The sequence below is a fragment of the Hesperophylax consimilis genome, chromosome 17 (assembly GCF_061612785.1).
Source record: "Hesperophylax consimilis isolate HC1 chromosome 17, BYU_Hcon_1.0, whole genome shotgun sequence".
In the NCBI taxonomy this organism is placed as follows: Eukaryota; Metazoa; Arthropoda; class Insecta; order Trichoptera; family Limnephilidae; genus Hesperophylax; species Hesperophylax consimilis.
Window position 1 is genome coordinate 5,583,058 of NC_142852.1, and position 18,220 is coordinate 5,601,277.

An 18,220-nucleotide genomic window follows, 5' to 3' on the forward strand; every position below is an offset into this window, starting at 1 on the left:
GGATTACTAGAAAACGTCTCGAGATAATAAAATGATTGATCCAAGACTTATTTTGACTTTATTATTGTTGAAACGTTTTCAGTTGTGCAAAGAAATGCTGGATTAAAGCGGCCCCATTTTATTCGTATAATTTTGTAATCCGCAGAGATAATAATTTTATCACAGATTTACAAATTGTTATTTTTGGATCATTTCGGCAATCAATCAATTGTCTCGCCTGTTTAATTCATTCAATGACCCAATGATTATTGTAAAATTAATATTTTTATTTTATATTTGGAATAACTTATTGAGTAAAACCTCAAATTGTAACATTTAATAATTGAAGACAATATTAGCAGCTGGTAGAGAAGGGCAAGACGAAGGTCTTGAGCGAAAGTTCCAGATGCGCCAGTATTTTTCGTTTGTTGACCTCAACGATTTAATTTTGTTATCTTTGTAAAATAAGTTTTGTTTTCTTTTCATCGTTCAAAGCACCCTTTGACAAACTACTTCAAACTAGTTTATTGGGACAATTTATCTTTTATTGTATTATTTCTCATATGTTTATATGTTAAAAATATATATACATTTGTAAAAATACACTTTAAAGATCGTACAGACAGTTGTCATTAAGGTGAAGATATAAGTGAAATCACTATTTAGATTAATCTTCACTACGAATCGGTATAGGTTATAAATACCAAAAATATGACATGGATACATGTCATATTTTTGAAACGATATATTTGATTATAAAACGATACATGCTTGTTGTATCGTTTCTGTTGATCAGAATTAAAATAAAATTGTTAATTGCGCCATGAAAAATATTGTCGCAAACTACTAAATGTTTTTTCATGAGTTTAATATAATCTGATATAAGAAAAAACTTTAAAAAATTACTTTTTTATGGCTAAGTTTATTTGCGACTATTTCCCTTGATTAACTTTTTTCGTTCTTATTAAATTATCCACAAAATAAATAAAAACCATTATTATCAGTTTACTATGAACTCTTGTAAGGAACAATTTTAAAAAAATACTGTTTTATGTTTATTTGCTACCACTTGACTTGATTAAGTTTTTTCCGTTGCTATTTAATTATTCACAAAATAATTAAAAACCGCTTTGGCGCTTACGACAACCATTTTTTGACTGAAACATTGTATTAAATTCTAGTATTTCTGTTTTTAGAAGCCCGCGGAGAGTGGCAACGAACAGACGTTAGATCTTTGCCAGTTTTTTAACGGTTTTTTCCGTGTTGACATAACTTTGTCTAGGAGCATTTTTAGTTCTCAAACCGTGAGGATAAGCTTGTGTTTTTTGAGTTATTATTATTTTTCGTGACCAAAATATTATACCTTCTCAATACATCTATTTGAAATTCACTTTCGTTTTCTTGAGAGAATGGATCAATGAAGTGGATTTTTGGAAGTGGAAATTAAGCCACCACCCGTCATCCAATCGAGCTGAAACTCGGCAGATTGACTCGTTGTCGAAAGATAATGCATTTTGGAGGCACAAAAGTGGACATATGTGCAGTTATCTGAAATTGGAACAACTTCTTGATCAACTAAATAATAATTATAAGTTTTAATTTGTTTTTTTACATATCTTCTGATTACAGGTACATATTAGTAGTAATTGATCAAATTCAAATTTTAATGGTACATACTCAGTATATAATTAACTATTTAATTTCATAAAATATTATTAAGAAAAAAAATATTTTTTTCTTCTTTTACCATATCCTCTTAAAATATTATATCAGTATTCGAGCCACCAACAGATTATTGCCGTAATTTATTATGTACCTTTGCTTGCAATATTATCAGCTCTGTTTACTCCAAATGAATAAAATAACTCCATGTACTTATACCTCCCGCTACCTACTTATTAATCGAAATGTAATAATATTATTTTTATTTTATTTTTATTCTTAAATTAATGTTCAATGTAAATAAATATATTCTTATATTTATTCACATTAACTATGTATCTTATTTAGTAACAGCTATTGTAGTCTATTTTCATTATCTATACTTTTGTTATCATGTTTTATACATTTTGTTTATTTCTTACTTTGTAAATAAAAACTTTCTATCTTTTCTTTATCCAATATAATATATTATAATGGCACTACTCCCCAAATCAAACACGAGAAACGTTTTTCTCTATTGAATTGGGTAGTTACGTTAAAAAGAAAACCTTTTTATTGTAATTAGTTTTTTTTTAGTTTAACATATTTATGTTTTTATATAAAAGAAATATATTGTTAAATAAATAAAAATTACAGCAGTTAATATACGCTATAAATTTCGGTCTTACCAAATTGGGATTTGGCTCAGTTATTAGCGTGGTTAACTCACCATCATCGTCATAATTCCAGTCATGTTTTTTGAGTTATTATTATTTTTCGTGACCAAAATATTATACCTTCTCAATACATCTATTTGAAATTCACTTTCGTTTTCTTGAGAGAATGGATCAATGAAGTGGATTTTTGGAAGTGGAAATTAAGCCACCACCCGTCATCCAATCGAGCTGAAACTCGGCAGATTGACTCGTTGTCGAAAGATAATGCATTTTGGAGGCACAAAAGTGGACATATGTGCAGTTATCTGAAATTGGAACAACTTCTTGATCAACTAAATAATAATTATAAGTTTTAATTTGTTTTTTTACATATCTTCTGATTACAGGTACATATTAGTAGTAATTGATCAAATTCAAATTTTAATGGTACATACTCAGTATATAATTAACTATTTAATTTCATAAAATATTATTAAGAAAAAAAATATTTTTTTCTTCTTTTACCATATCCTCTTAAAATATTATATCAGTATTCGAGCCACCAACAGATTATTGCCGTAATTTATTATGTACCTTTGCTTGCAATATTATCAGCTCTGTTTACTCCAAATGAATAAAATAACTCCATGTACTTATACCTCCCGCTACCTACTTATTAATCGAAATGTAATAATATTATTTTTATTTTATTTTTATTCTTAAATTAATGTTCAATGTAAATAAATATATTCTTATATTTATTCACATTAACTATGTATCTTATTTAGTAACAGCTATTGTAGTCTATTTTCATTATCTATACTTTTGTTATCATGTTTTATACATTTTGTTTATTTCTTACTTTGTAAATAAAAACTTTCTATCTTTTCTTTATCCAATATAATATATTATAATGGCACTACTCCCCAAATCAAACACGAGAAACGTTTTTCTCTATTGAATTGGGTAGTTACGTTAAAAAGAAAACCTTTTTATTGTAATTAGTTTTTTTTTAGTTTAACATATTTATGTTTTTATATAAAAGAAATATATTGTTAAATAAATAAAAATTACAGCAGTTAATATACGCTATAAATTTCGGTCTTACCAAATTGGGATTTGGCTCAGTTATTAGCGTGGTTAACTCACCATCATCGTCATAATTCCAGTCAACGTCAAAGGGTAATGATATTCCCTGTGGAAGATTTGTTCAACGTCATCGCTTCAAATGTCCAGCTGTTAATGTCAAATGCAGTTCATGTCATTATTTTGGTCATTCTGCTAAATTCTGTTATAAAATTATTTATTGTCTCAGAAATTTCAAAAATGTATACTTAGAGTCATCATTAATTACACAATGATGAAAATATTTATTGCCCTGAGGGTCGTCATAATTTTGGAACAATAAGAAGTATTAATAATAAATAAATATTTAAGTCAAGCGGCACTTGGATATTAAAATTAAGGAGAAGCTATAGTGAAATCACTATTTAGATTAATCTTTACAACGAATCGGTATAGGTTATAAATACAAAAAAATATGATATGGATACATTGAAGCTTGTTCTATCGTTTCTGTTGATCAGAATTAAAATAAAATGGTTAATTACGCCATGAAAAATATTCTCGCAAACTACTAAATGTTTTTTCATGAGTTTAATATGAACTGATATAAGAAACAACTTAAAAAATACTCTTTTATGGCTACATTTATTTGCGACTGTTTCCCTCGATTAACTTTTTTTCGTTCTTATTAAATAATTCACAAAATAAATAAAAACCACTCTGGCGCTTACGTCAAACATTTCTAGACCCAAATATTGTATTTTTGAAGTGGCAAAGAACGGTGAAGGTTTGTGTTTTGTTTTTGTTGAAGTTTGTGTTTTTTCTGATATTTGTATTTTTCGTGACCAAAATATTATACTTTTTAAATACAGCTATTTGAAATTCATTTTCTTGAATGAATGAATGAATGAAGTGGATTCTTGGAAGTGAAAATTAACCCACTATCCGACACCGAATCGAGCTGAAACTCGGCAGATGGACTCTTTGCCGATGATAATACATTTTAATGGCAATTCACACACGTGGACATACACGCATTTATTATTACATTACAACAGTTAATATAAGCAATAAATGTCGGTCCTTCCAAATTGGGATCTGGCTCAATTGTCAGCGCGGCTGACTCCAGTCCCCGGGGAGGAAGGTTTAATCCTCAGTTAAACCATTTTTAAACATTTTTATTAATAAAAACAGTAAAATTAAAGCGAAAAAAAACTTCTTTTTTTTTAACAGTTTGATTTTTTAAATGTCCATCATCATTTTTGGTAAATTTCAAACGTTTCATTTAACAAGAATACTAGTATAATAATAATTATTGCCACATTGACTTTGGACTCCAAACAAATATCCATTGAAGGAATAAAATCAATATTGATAAGTTGATAAGGTACAATGGAACCATTCGCTGATAGTATCGTGTATATTTAGCACTTGGTAACATTTCATATTTGATTATGTACCTACCATGTACATTAGGGCGGAACGATTAAGTTGCCAATTGCCATCAATTACCTCAATTAAAAATATAAAAAAATATATCAGACAATGGTAAAAGCCCGCAGATATCGAACATTTGCAAAAACGACAGTTTAGGGGCTATTGCGCGGCTTTCAAAATAGTACAGAATTTATTAAAATAGGTTTATTTTTTTTAATAACATATTCAAATATAGTTAACTAGCTATTGCAATCAAATATTTCTTTATTTTAATATATTTTGGCGCTGTTACAGAGGAGCAAAGTGCGGGACGAAGCGGGGGGCGGCACCTGACAATCTACGAAATGCAGTGTTTTGTTTAAACTAGTGTCGATAATTGTCTCAAGGTGAAAGGTCGCGCGTCAATCATATTCACGAGTACTTATTGATAAACGTTTTTTAAGTGAATTAACATAACTTCTAGAAGACAAAATTTTAAATGTCCGATATTTGGTGTAATTGCAGAGTTGAAAGAGAATATCCTACCTACGTATGAAAAAGTAATGAAATTCTACGAATGGGTTCGATAAGACTTAGAAGTAAGGAAAAACACAACAAAAAAAACTCTGTTTTTGGAAATTGCCGAAATAGTTTGAACGAAAATTTGTCACACACAAACGAATCTTACAGTTACTAAAAAGTTATCACTCGAAGTGTTATATTTTGAAAAAGAAGAAACTTAAGGAAGAAAAGTTAGAAGGGTTAAGAGTAAAAAGTAGAAAGATTTTTCACATAGGTGCAAGTAAATGTAAAGAATTTGTAAGTTGTACTTGTTTGAGAGAAAAAAAACGTGCCAACGGAGGAACAAATGTTTTTAGAAGACCAACGCACTAACTGACTAATGGCTTTAGGAAGAACGGATCTTATCCAGAGTAAAATATTGCTGAATAGAAGATTACGTACTCTAAAACAAGAAATGAGGCATAATAGATAGGATGAAACTAAGAAGAATAAGACAGAAAGTACGCGAGCAAATTTTAACCGAAGAAAGAGTAACAGAAATTCCTTCATTATATTTCAATGGAAGGAAAGACAAGAAAAAGATCGAAGAGGCTTAGGGTGATTGTACAAAAGGAACATATTTCGATTATAAAAGAACCAGGTACTGTTTATGTTGGGTAAGGGGTTCCAACATCGGGCAGTGCAAAACATATTGAAAGAGCTATCCACAGCTTTTTAACGACTGAAAAGGTATCACTATAGGGTTTAATGGTTGTTGGCTGTGATGGAACAAACACAAATACAGGGAAAGGGGGAGGCGTGATTCGTCTTTTGGAAAACAGACTATCTCGTCCATTGCAATGGATAATTTGTCTCTTACACGCCAATGAGTTACCATTGAGATATTTGTTTACCTATTTGGATGGCCCTACTGCAGGACCTAAATCATTTGCAGGTCAAATTGGTAAAGCATTAGAGATATGCGAGACGCTGCCGTTGGACAACTTTGAGAAGATAGAAGGTGAAATACCTCCACAAATATCCACAGATCTCAGTACAGACCAGAAATATTTACAAGAAATTACTACTGCTGTCATAAATGGATCCTTGTCTCCTGATTTATTACATAGAATCCCAGTTAAACTACCTCATGCTCGCTGGTTGACAAGAGCTAATCGCATACTGCATTTGTATATTTCTAAAGAAAATCCACAACAAAATCTTTTGACTTTAGCAACGTTTGTCGTGTTATCATACCCCCTGTCTGGTTTGCTATCAAAACACATTCATCCTGCAAAGATGGTTCAAATCATTTATGGAAGCTCATTAACAGCACTAGATATTTGTCCAACGAGTTGTTAGCGATAGTGGACACTGTTATAATCCGAAACAGTTACTTTGCTCATCCAGAAAACTTGTTTTTGGGTATGATAACAGATTCCCATTAGAGAACTCGTTGCAAGACGCATTTTAAAGGCTCGTCAAGTTAATACAAATTCTGTTTCGCGCATGTTTGAGGTGACAAAAGTGGACTTAAATGCATGTTCTTACATAGACATGATTGACTGGCAACAAAATATATTCAAACCCACAATACTGATGAATATTTCCGATGAGCAGTTACAAGATCTTACTGAAAATGGAGAAGATACAGTGTTGGAGTTTATGAGACCACACCCAGATTGTGGAAATATCTGTAAAAGTTGTGACAGAAGCAGCTCTAATTGTATTCGACAAGACAAGACGAGAGGGATTCATAAAATCTAAATTAGCATCTCGAAAACTCATGCCAAAGTTTGAGCCGAAAAACGATTTTTGCTATAAAAATGATTTTATTCATACCAACATAACTTTCTGAAACTGTGTTTTTTGAAATAAATGATTTTATTAATTAAAATATACTTTTATTTTATCATTTTTTGCATAATTTATTATATTTACTTTTTATTTTGTTTATAGGGTGTTTAATACAAAACGTCTATAAAACCTTAAAAAATAAAATTTCAAGTTTATGGCGGGACCTCAAGCTGTCGAGCTAGAACTTCCAAATTGAGAAGTGTTATTTACAATTACATAAAGCAACTTTTACCTGGTATTCCAATTCGAATTTCGAAAAAAAAAAAATTTATACAAAAGTGTTCCACCCTAACGTACATTGTACATGTTATTTGTAATCAATTAAATGTTCAATTTTATTGGAATAACTTTGATGGTTATTTGGATTATACGTTTTAAATTATTGAAAAAGAAGATAATACTGATAAACATAAACGAAACAGAACAAGACACAGAAAATTAAATAGTTGACGATCTCAACTGGGAATCAAACCCAGGATCTTTGTCTTATCTATATATGTAAAAATGTTAATGTAAAAGTTCGTTTCTTCAAAATCTTAAATCTACGAAAGCTATTCACAAATTGCTTTGAAATTTTCACAAAACGTTGCATTTGAATAAGCGTATGTCTTTATATACCTATGTATGTAGATGTCACCTGTGAGAGGGAAAAACATGTGTTTTTAAAACAGCGCCATCTATTGGACGAAAAACAACACGCGCTATTGTTTCTCTATCTGCACAGACAGACTGAGCCACAACAACGATTGGCGGGGTACAGCTAAATGACGTATAATAATTAGGTTCCAATAGCCGAGTGGTAAGACAACGATTCGATTCGAGGGTTCGATTCCCAGCTGAGTTACATATTTATTTTCTGTGTTGTTCTGTTTCATATTTCGTTAAAATTCATTAGTTTTATCTTCTTCTTCAATAAATAAAATGTATTTGCGCCAAAACCTAAACCCGCTTTCTCTTGATTTGTAGTCTAGGATCTGACAACTGAGGTCGTCAAGTGACTTTGTTTTAATTCAATTTTTATTCTTTGAAAATGTTAAATCTTGTAATTTTGTTCCGTTTGTGGCAACCATTTTTGCTTCATCGAATATCCGGCAGATCCAGACTAGGGTTTGAAAAACCCTCACCTTTTTAAAAACCCGCGGGATTGCGGGATATAATTTAGAAATCCTGTGATATCCTGCGAGATTTTTATATAATGCCAACATTTCTTTACATTTTTCTTTATTTGGTATAAATTATCTTTTATACCAGAACATTATAAAAATACATAGACAATGTGACAGTGGAAGTCATTTAAGAAGTTTTTTTGTCATCTTTTCATCATCTTATGAGTTAATAATATTATAAAAATATGTTTAAAAGTAACATGATAAGTATTTTTGGAAGACTTCGATTAAAAATGATATCGTAAAAATAACGACTACCTATGGAGAGTCCTGTCACCCATACATAAACAGTAAACCAAAACAGTTTGGTTTAAAATTCAATTCCGCAAATGCCGCACAAACAAATCTCTCTAATCCTCGGGATTAAATATTGTAGAAATTGCTGGATACGGAATTGCGGGATTGCAAACCCTAAGCCAGAATCTAGTCCAAGTTACTCATAAAATCTTTTATCTTTTCTTTTTCAGTATAATTTTATTGTCATTTATTATACCCACTGTTACTGTTACCTAGCAAACCATAGTTTGTTTTCGATTAAATATTTTTGAAAGGATCTGTTTCTTCTTTCATTAATCTGAAAAATAAACTATTACTCATTTATGTACCATTTTCTTTAACAAAAATGGTTTCATCTAGAATCAATCTGAAAAATAACTTGTATCTCATTTATTTACGGTTTAAAATGTTTTTTTTTTAAAATTAATTTTAAGTTATCTTACATCGTCGTGTGTGCTAATAGTATTAGAAACATATACTCATTACACTCATTGGAAAACAATGGATCTTTAAATGTAAGTACATATTATATGTCACAAAACCATCAATATTTGAGGAATATATGTTAATTAAATTCCTCTTTAAACTAAACCAACTTCTCAATGTCGGTAATTTCCTTCGCCAAAAATCTGTTTCAACTCAAATAAATCTTAAAAGTAACCTATTTCTCATTTATTTAACATTTTCTTCACCAAAAATCTGTTTTTACTTGAATAAATCTGAAAAACCACCTTTACCTTATTGTCTTTTCCAAAATTATGTTACTTCTTGAATTAATCTGAAAATCAACAAATTTCTCATTCATCTACCATTTTCTTAATATTAATCTGAGAAATTACCAATATCTTGTGTATTTATAATTTTTTCCAAAAACTGTTTCTAATGAAATTTATCTGAAAAATTACCTGTTTTTCATTTTTTTATAATTTTCATTTAAAAAGTCTGCTTCTTCTTGAATTTATCTGAAAATAACCTATTTTTCATTTATCTACGATTTGTTTTTACAAAAATCTGTTTCTACTTGAATTTATCTGAAAAAATAACCAATTTCTCATTTATTTACCATTTTCTTCACCAAAAATCTGTTTCTTCTTGAATTAATCTAAAAAGTATCCGATTTCTCATTCATTTAACATTTTCTCAATATTAATCTGAAAAATAACCAATATTTCATTTATTTACCATTTTCTTCAACAAAAAAAGTTTCTCCAGAATTTATTTGAAAAATAACGTATTTCTAATTTATTTATTTTTTTTCCAAATTTATACATAATATGTTATGTTTATTACTAATGACTTATGCATGTATATTTTTACTTTCTCACTGCAATGTACTTACTTCCAGTGGAAGCTCGTGACTTTTGGGTATACTAGAGTGCTAACTTTATCAGAAAATTACATCATTGATGTTGTTGCAGCCAATAACGTTTGTCTTATTTTTAAGCTTTATTTTTAGATATTCTAAAAACATAAATGGAAGTGACTGCATTGGACGCGTTCATATCGTGGAACCGGCCCTGTAATATCGATAAGGAGATAAGAAAGATAACGGATTTATAAAATGGGTTCGCAAATCACTTTGAGCATTCTTTCCTTACAGAACTGTCTTGTTGCATTATCTCCAACCAACTTGTTCCTTTTGATTTGTGATTCAATTCTATTTCAAATTCAGTGTGTTCCTGTGGCAGATCAGAAGTGATCCATTTATTACTTTGGAAGACTAATTCGTGTCCGATATTATTTGAGGTGAGTTTTTATTTGTTTATTTATGAATACATACAGGGTGTTAAGGAACGTACTTGACTTACTTTAACAACTAATTCCTGATATTATCATGATCCTATTACTAACTAGGAATGACAGATATAGGGTCGGTGGGAGGGCTTGGGCAGTTACTCGGCTGACGATATGTGGAACAATTTTTTATTTTATTATTTGTGAAAAAATTATTTTGAAAAACTAAATAAATAAAAAAAAAACGAGTAAGAATCATTGGTTAATGTAAGTCAAGGGCGTCCTTTAACACTCTATATATGTACGTGTGGGTATAACTCAACACATAGACAGCACTGAGGAGATATAAGCGGATACAGGTGTGTGTTTTGAGTTATTTCCATTTTTCCTTACTTCATTTGAAATTGAACAAAATATTTTCTTAAACGGTTTATTTGTGTAACTAGGAGTGGCGTCTTATGTAACTTTAGGATATCAGTTTACTTTGAAATGGGTAGGGACAGATAACACCCGTAGTGATTATCTCGTAACGGAGTATGTAGAGATAAGAAAGGCAGCTAACCAGTGACGCATGCTTTTAAGGAGTGCCACAATGATGTCATTATACTTATCAGGGCTGCGCATTTACACTACAATTATTTGTTCATACTGAACATTTGCATATGCGAGTAGCAAGGTGTTAGAGAAAGGCATGTTTTTTTAATTATTCCATTTGATGTAATTGTAAAATTGATGAAGTTAAAACTTTTGATGAAATCGTAAAATTTTATGAAACTGTAAAATTTGATGAAATTGTAACATTGATGAAACAGTAACATTTGAATTGCGGTAACATCTCAACCTAAACCTGGTTGCTGTAATTAATTATTTAATATTTAATTTGTAGAATTTTTCAATTAAGTTCAGTTTTATGTTTTACTTTAACACATTCAATAAAACAATTTAAATATGATTTACATTGTAGACCTTATATCGCCTTCGCGGACACTAACTATATGCTTGTGACAGCCCTGGGACAGTTAGAAAGTTTTTTTTATGAAATTAGCTATTCCATTAATTTTCAGGTATTTATCGGAAACAGTAATTTTTTTTTAAAAATAAGTTAACAAATGTTTGTCAGTAATTCAATAAATAAAATAGAATTCTGGGTCTGTTAATTTATTGTTTCTAAAATTTTAAAATATTAATTTGGGAACGGTTTTGTTAATTAATAATAACTAGCTTTTTGCCCGTTGCAGGCAACTAATAATGATAAAGCAGGGAACAATTTGAAGTTTTTGGTAATATGAATTTATTGAAAAGTAAAATTAGATTTTTTTTAAATTCGAATTTTTTTGAAATTAGAAATTTTTTTGAAATTTGATTTTTTTTATTTGAATTATTTTTGAAAATATGAAATTTTTTTGAAATTTGAATTTTTTTAGAAAATTGTAATTTTTTAGAAAATTGTAATTTTTATTCAATTTGCAATATTTTTTGAAATATGAAACTTTTTGGAAAACGATATTATTTTTTAAATTTAAATTTTGTTGACGAACCACTTGAAGTAACCTTTTACAAAGGTGTTTTTAACTAACTTTTTAACATCCGTTTCACACGCCTCATTCACATTCATACATCGTCTCTTACATACTCTTCTATTATTCTGACTCATGACATGGCCCGACTCAAGTATCTGATTCGCTTGATCGTGCCATGTCTTCCTCGGGCGTCCCCGACTTCTGCTACCATTCACATTTCTGTTATATATTCTCCTTACACTCCTTTCTTCGCTCATTCGCACTAGATGCCCAAATCATCTAAGCGTCCCTTTCTTAATCTTACTCATTACGCTTACATCAGCGTTGCATTCTTTGCGGATCTCCACATTTCTCACGCAATCACACGTGGTTTTACACACATACGCCTCAGGGATCTCATTTCAACAGCATTCAGTCTACTTTAATCCTTTCTCTGCCAGTTCCATACATCAGGGTAGGTACCAGCACTCCATTGTGGACTGCTAGCTTCGTTCGGTCTGTTAGTATAGTTTTATCATAATACATTTTATAAAATTCGTTTTCTAAAAATGAAATTGATTCGTATTCATGATATGTTATTATATAACGGCAGTCAATCAAGTTATGTTTAATTACCAAACTTTGGTGAATTCTTATTAAAAGTTGATTGTGCCTAAATGTATACTCGGACGGTGCTAATACAGAACATCCCGATATAATATGTTCTATAGTTTCCGGAAAAGTTAACATTAATTATTATTATATTACATATAATGAGGTAATGAAAGCAAGATGCATTGGTACAAGTTGGGGTACATAACAGTACGTAAGTCCAATTATTTAAATATGTTAAGGTTTTTATGCAAAGCACAAATGATAACAAATTATTATAAGCATTAATTACACGCCTGAAATATCCATACAAATTGTAAGTATAAATAAATGTCGCCGACGGGAATTGAACCCGCACCTTCAGATGTCCAGTCATGTGCTCTGGACCACTGAGCTACGTCGGCTTATTCCCAAACCGCCAAATAATTCAATATATACAAGTACTACAATCGACAATTATATTATTATATTTTTTCACCTGTTAACAAACAAATTTATTTTTAAAGGAAAGGCTTTGTTATTGCTGAATTTCCTACGAGAATTAATTATTTGACGGGTTGGGAATAAGCCGACGTAGCTCAGTGGTCCAGAGCACCTGAACGGACATCAGAATATCAGAAGGTGCGGGTTCAATTCCCGTCGGCGACATTTATTTATACTTGGGAAATATTTTAAAGTTGTATGGATGTTTCAGGCGTGTAATTAATGGTTATAATAATTTGTTATCATTTGTGCTTTGCATCAAAACCTTGTCTTTTAAACATTAGTGTATAGTTAAAAAAAATAATTATGTATTAACGCCCATTAAAAAGGATTAATGAGAAATCCTTCAGATAATTACATAATATGTCTGATTTAAACATATTTAATATATTGTAAAAGAATGTTTAAAGTTCTTAAAAATGTGTTTTGCATAATGTGTTATTTTTCATAGTTAATATTTAAATTATTTTCTCTTTAAAGGTCTCCACCTTGGGCTCCCCCAGAAGCAAGTTCTAAGTCAGCAGTAAAGGTAACTAAATTTATTTATTATTTGACGACCTATTGCCCTAGTGGACTTTGTATATAAATTGTATTTTACTCTTAGCTACAGTGTGTTAGTTAAACAGGATAGTGCATAATATTTATTGTATAGTAAATAGTGTACAGAAGCAGGACACACAGCATAATAGCAAATATGTATGATAAATCCTGAAATAGTAGACGAATGCATGAAATAAACCATTTTGTACGAAGCAAGACAGTGTATGGTCCATTTTCGCATTTCAGTTTATAGGGAGCCACTTTTTTTAAGTTATCGCTTTTCAAATAATTCCAAGTAAGAAGCTACTTTTAATAATTAAACTCATTCTTGTTAGTAATGTGCTTATTTTAAATTAATTATCGCATTCCTGTAAGAAGGAATCTACAGTTATTATTCACAGTATTTTCCCTTATGTTTAATATCGATATCAATGCTTTTCTAACTTCGTGTAGACGAAGTTTATAGTTATTAGTGGGTGTGTTAGAAATTTTCACTCCTTTAATTACTTCAAAGTCTAGTAAAATGCCTTCTTTGATATTTCTATTTTAAACTTTAACCTTGAGAAACGTCTCTGATCTTCGATGCAGCGTGTTCAGAACAATTTTGTTATGCATGTCGATTGTTATTTTATTTAAAAGAATCGATTGGTTTGTTTTATAATTTCTCTTTGTTTTATTTTTTGTAAGGAAGTCGTTTTCTACTATCCAATCATATTCTATGTTAATGTTAGATATAACGTGAAGAACGTAATTTATTTTTTCATTAAATTTAAGTTCAATAGTTCCGTTCTGTTTCGCAGTCGGATTCGGTTTCTCCGTTTTTAATGTTTATTTAGCGATCATTATTTTTATCAAGTATATCTCTTTTTATGAGTGATATTGCTGCGCCTGTGTCTATTAAGAGACTAAAATTGGTATTATTATTACCAAAGGGTATTTTAACATATTGCAGATTTAATATTCTTTCTCTGTTAATGTTTACAACACATATATTTGACAGCATATATTAAAACCATCTTGTACATTGGGTTTAGTAGGGTTAGTTGTAATTGTTAACAAGTTAAGGTTTTTCCTTTTATTAAAAGTTGTATTGCGTGGTACAAAGTTGTACACTTTATTAGGATTTTTATTGTTATTTCTTCTATAACAATTAATCGTTCTTCGGCAAAGGCGTCAATCAGATTTTTAGGCATCCGCTCCCTTAAATGTTTGTATTTATACCAATAATGAATGTTTGTAAAGTCAAGTCATTTGTACTGGCGCATCTTCCTTCCAATTCGTCACGATATTAATCGAGACGAATTGGAAGGAAGGTCGAGTGATTGATGGAAGTTTATAATTTCTTGACACATGTTTCTATTCTGAACATATATGTTGCCATATCTTCTCCATGCTTTTGTTTACAGCTTTGTAATTCTATTAGCAGGTGTGTTTGACTTTTTGAATCTCAGAACTTAGTTTTTAAGAATTATTTTAAGTGATCAAAATTATCTATTATTCTATTAGAACATGTCGTTTTTGCCTTGTTATTAAAATACAGAAGAGTAAAAGTTATTTTTGGATTTCTTGATCCAGTTGAGTCGCTCTTTCACAGTTTAATAAAAATGGCGTTAGCCCTTTCTTTTTTCCATCAAATGTGGAGATGAATTTCAATATGGCTTAACTTTCTTCTCTTCCTTTTACAGCGGAGTCGGCTTCCATTTCGTTTTGCTTAAAAAAAAATTCTAAAAATTAAAAAAAAAAAATTTAAATATATTTTTTTAAATGATTACAAATAATTTTATTTATGTCGGAAGTGATTCACTTTTTTCTAAATATGTTCTTTCTTCTAGTGGTGAAATTAAGCAATTCGATTTGATGTTTTCGTATCCGTGGACAGTCTTTTCGGTTTGTACTTTGCAATTTGTAAAAATTTACAGACACCAATGTTGAGATGTTTAGATTATTTTAGCTCCTTCTTCAAATATCTCCTGATATTAGTTAGATATCGTAGGTGAAGAGGCTGCTTTCGGGATTATCTTCAGATGGTGAATGCACAATATGTCAGTTTTTTTAAGAATATAATTAAGTAATTTATTTAACCCTTCAGTATTTAAAATATGTTCTCATATAATCCCAAACGACATTGAAATTGCTATAAAATTTAAGAAGATTTCCGAGGTATTTTAAATTCAATATAGATTTCCTATTTTTTAGTTGAAACATCGATATTTCTTATCAATAAAATTTAAATAACTAACATGAAAAATGTTTTTGAAAAAACTTACTAAGAAACGTCTATAATATGTAGGTAATACCATATTTAGAAAACATTTCCCTTTGTTTACAAAATTAAGAAGAGAACAATTATATATCTTCAAAAATGTATACTTTTTATGAATTATTTTCCAACAAAGAAAACGTCCAAAATATATTTACAGATTTTGAACTCATTTTTGTATCAAAACAAATATTAATAAGTATCGTAAAAACAAGTTCACTGATATATTCCTACATAAGGCATCAATATTATTTATTAACATCGCTGTGACGAATTGCTTTATAAATATAGTAATTTTATAACAAAATTAACGCATTCCATATGAAATAACTCATCTTTTAAGCGTAAACTAAAATCAGATTTTTTCAATCACGAATGCACGGATAGGAAGAAACCTTTACATATTTCCATTTATAGAGTCCATAAATACACAAATCATTAAATCGAAGTTAAATGGCACAAAATAACTATGAAAAAAGATAAATAAAATCCGTAACTATTAACCAGAACGCTTTGGTTTGTTTGGCTAACGGTCACATACCAGAACAACAATGGCGGACAAATAGTGATGAGGTACAATTAAATTCGAATTTTCACAAAATCTCGAAACTCGAGGGTAAACGGAGTCAGTTGAATATCAAATTAAAATGAATTTAACACTTTTAAAATAACTTATATTAACACGTATAATGTTGTAGTTAAATAATACATGTGTAGCTTTTCGTATTGCATTAATTAGGTAACTAGGATTGTAGTTATTTCGTCGATTGAAGGTCAGTTGAAAGGAATAAGGGAGGTGAGTTAAAAAGTAGTTTTTAAAATTATTTTTTTTAATCCATTCAACTAACGCAGCATTATTTATTTAATCCATTCGTAATATCTAATGAAAAAATATAGGTAAGATAGTAGAAATACAAGGTGTCCGGGGAGAAAAGTGCACTAACGGGAAGTGTTGTACACATAAAAAGATGAAAAACATTTTTCGAAATTCCAACATTTTAAGATAGGTTAAAAAAATAAAAATGGTTTGTATGGTAAAAAAAACTTGGATGAATAAAATATTTTCGTATCTAAAAACAATTAAATTTCTATTTCTAAAATAGTTAATGTTTTTTACTTCTACAATCATCTAGAATCCCGAAATGAATGCACTTTACCCCCCGGACATCTTGTTTAAGACGAATAATATGAAAAAGGATGTTTGTTTTATTCCGACAGTAATAATATTAAATGTTTTATTATCTTCCTTTTTGTAACATTTACATATAATGGTATCCTCACTGGGATCTCCTGTGCAGAGGATTTCATTTAAATAATTTTAATAAAATCTAGTATGGATAATATGAAGTAATTATAAATACATATTATAAAAATTATGACGTGCTTAGCAGCAATTATTTGATTTATTGATTAATGAACTAACCAATCATCACCCGTTTCCCGAAGGGGTCGGCAGATAAAATTAAAACGTCACACAACTCTGTCTTGACATTCACTGTTCTTTATATTACTAAATTTACATATAAAAACTACAAAATGGTATTTTTAACAGTTTATTGTAATGATTGAGCACATGAGATACGCAAAAAAATGTATCTTTCATATTCTCTACAAAACAGTTGTACACAAATATAATATTACAGAAAAGATTATAAATTTAGAACACAAAATTACAGTAAATAATAAATAATAATAAAAATCAGGTGTAAATGAGTGTTTAAATGTGAAATACTCCAGAGTAAAATTATTCATGATCCATGAACCCAAATTTGCTTTGAATTTAAGTCTCATATTCATAATTGGAACTAGTTGTGTGAAGAACATTTCAGATAAACGATAAAAAAAGTTCATACTCATAATATAATATTTCGAAAGAAAATTATTTGAATTATTTTTTCTATTGGAATAATCTTAGGAAGGCAGTTGAACTACAAATATACTGAAATTAGATAGCTTTGTTTAAACTAAAACACAGTATTACTTGAAAGCTGTCTTAAAAACTGATGATTGTTCATTTTTACACTAGATTTATTTTTTGATTTTTGTTTATTTTTTTAAGTCTGTAGAAATAAATTTTTTAGTCTTTATATATAAATATTATTTTACAATGTTAAAAAATAAATAATTATTTCAATAAATTTTTAAATTGTGACCGAATTTCGAGTTTCAAATTACGATAATGATCCGCCCCATCACTAAAACTAGACAAATTACGATAATGATCCGCCCCATCACTAAAACTAGACAAATTACGATAATGATCCGCCCCATCACTAAAACTAGACAAATTACGATAATGATCCGCCCCATCACTAAAACTAGACAAATTACGATAATGATCCGCCCCATCACTAAAACTAGACAAATGATCCCAGCTGAAATCGTAAAAATTTTTAATCATTCATAAAAATTAATTTCTCTGACTTTAATTTGTTGAACGAGCACCATGTTTTTTTCTTGATTAATGATTAATAAATAATGTATGCTTTCACGATTTTCACATAAATATAAACCAAACAGTGCAAATTCATTACG

The 18,220-nt window shown here is 29.5% G+C and overlaps 1 protein-coding gene across 1 annotated transcript in view; it reads left to right on the forward strand.

Moving 5' to 3' along the window:
- Positions 1-10,165: 10,165 nt before the first annotated feature.
- The window catches only part of LOC149415842 (uncharacterized), a 69,665-nt gene continuing 61,610 nt past the window's right edge, over positions 10,166-18,220 (forward strand). The window contains exons 1-2 of the mRNA XM_089641739.1: positions 10,166-10,303; positions 13,366-13,414. The gene's annotated coding sequence lies outside the window, so the exon portion shown is untranslated. The remainder of the gene's footprint in view (positions 10,304-13,365; positions 13,415-18,220) is intronic.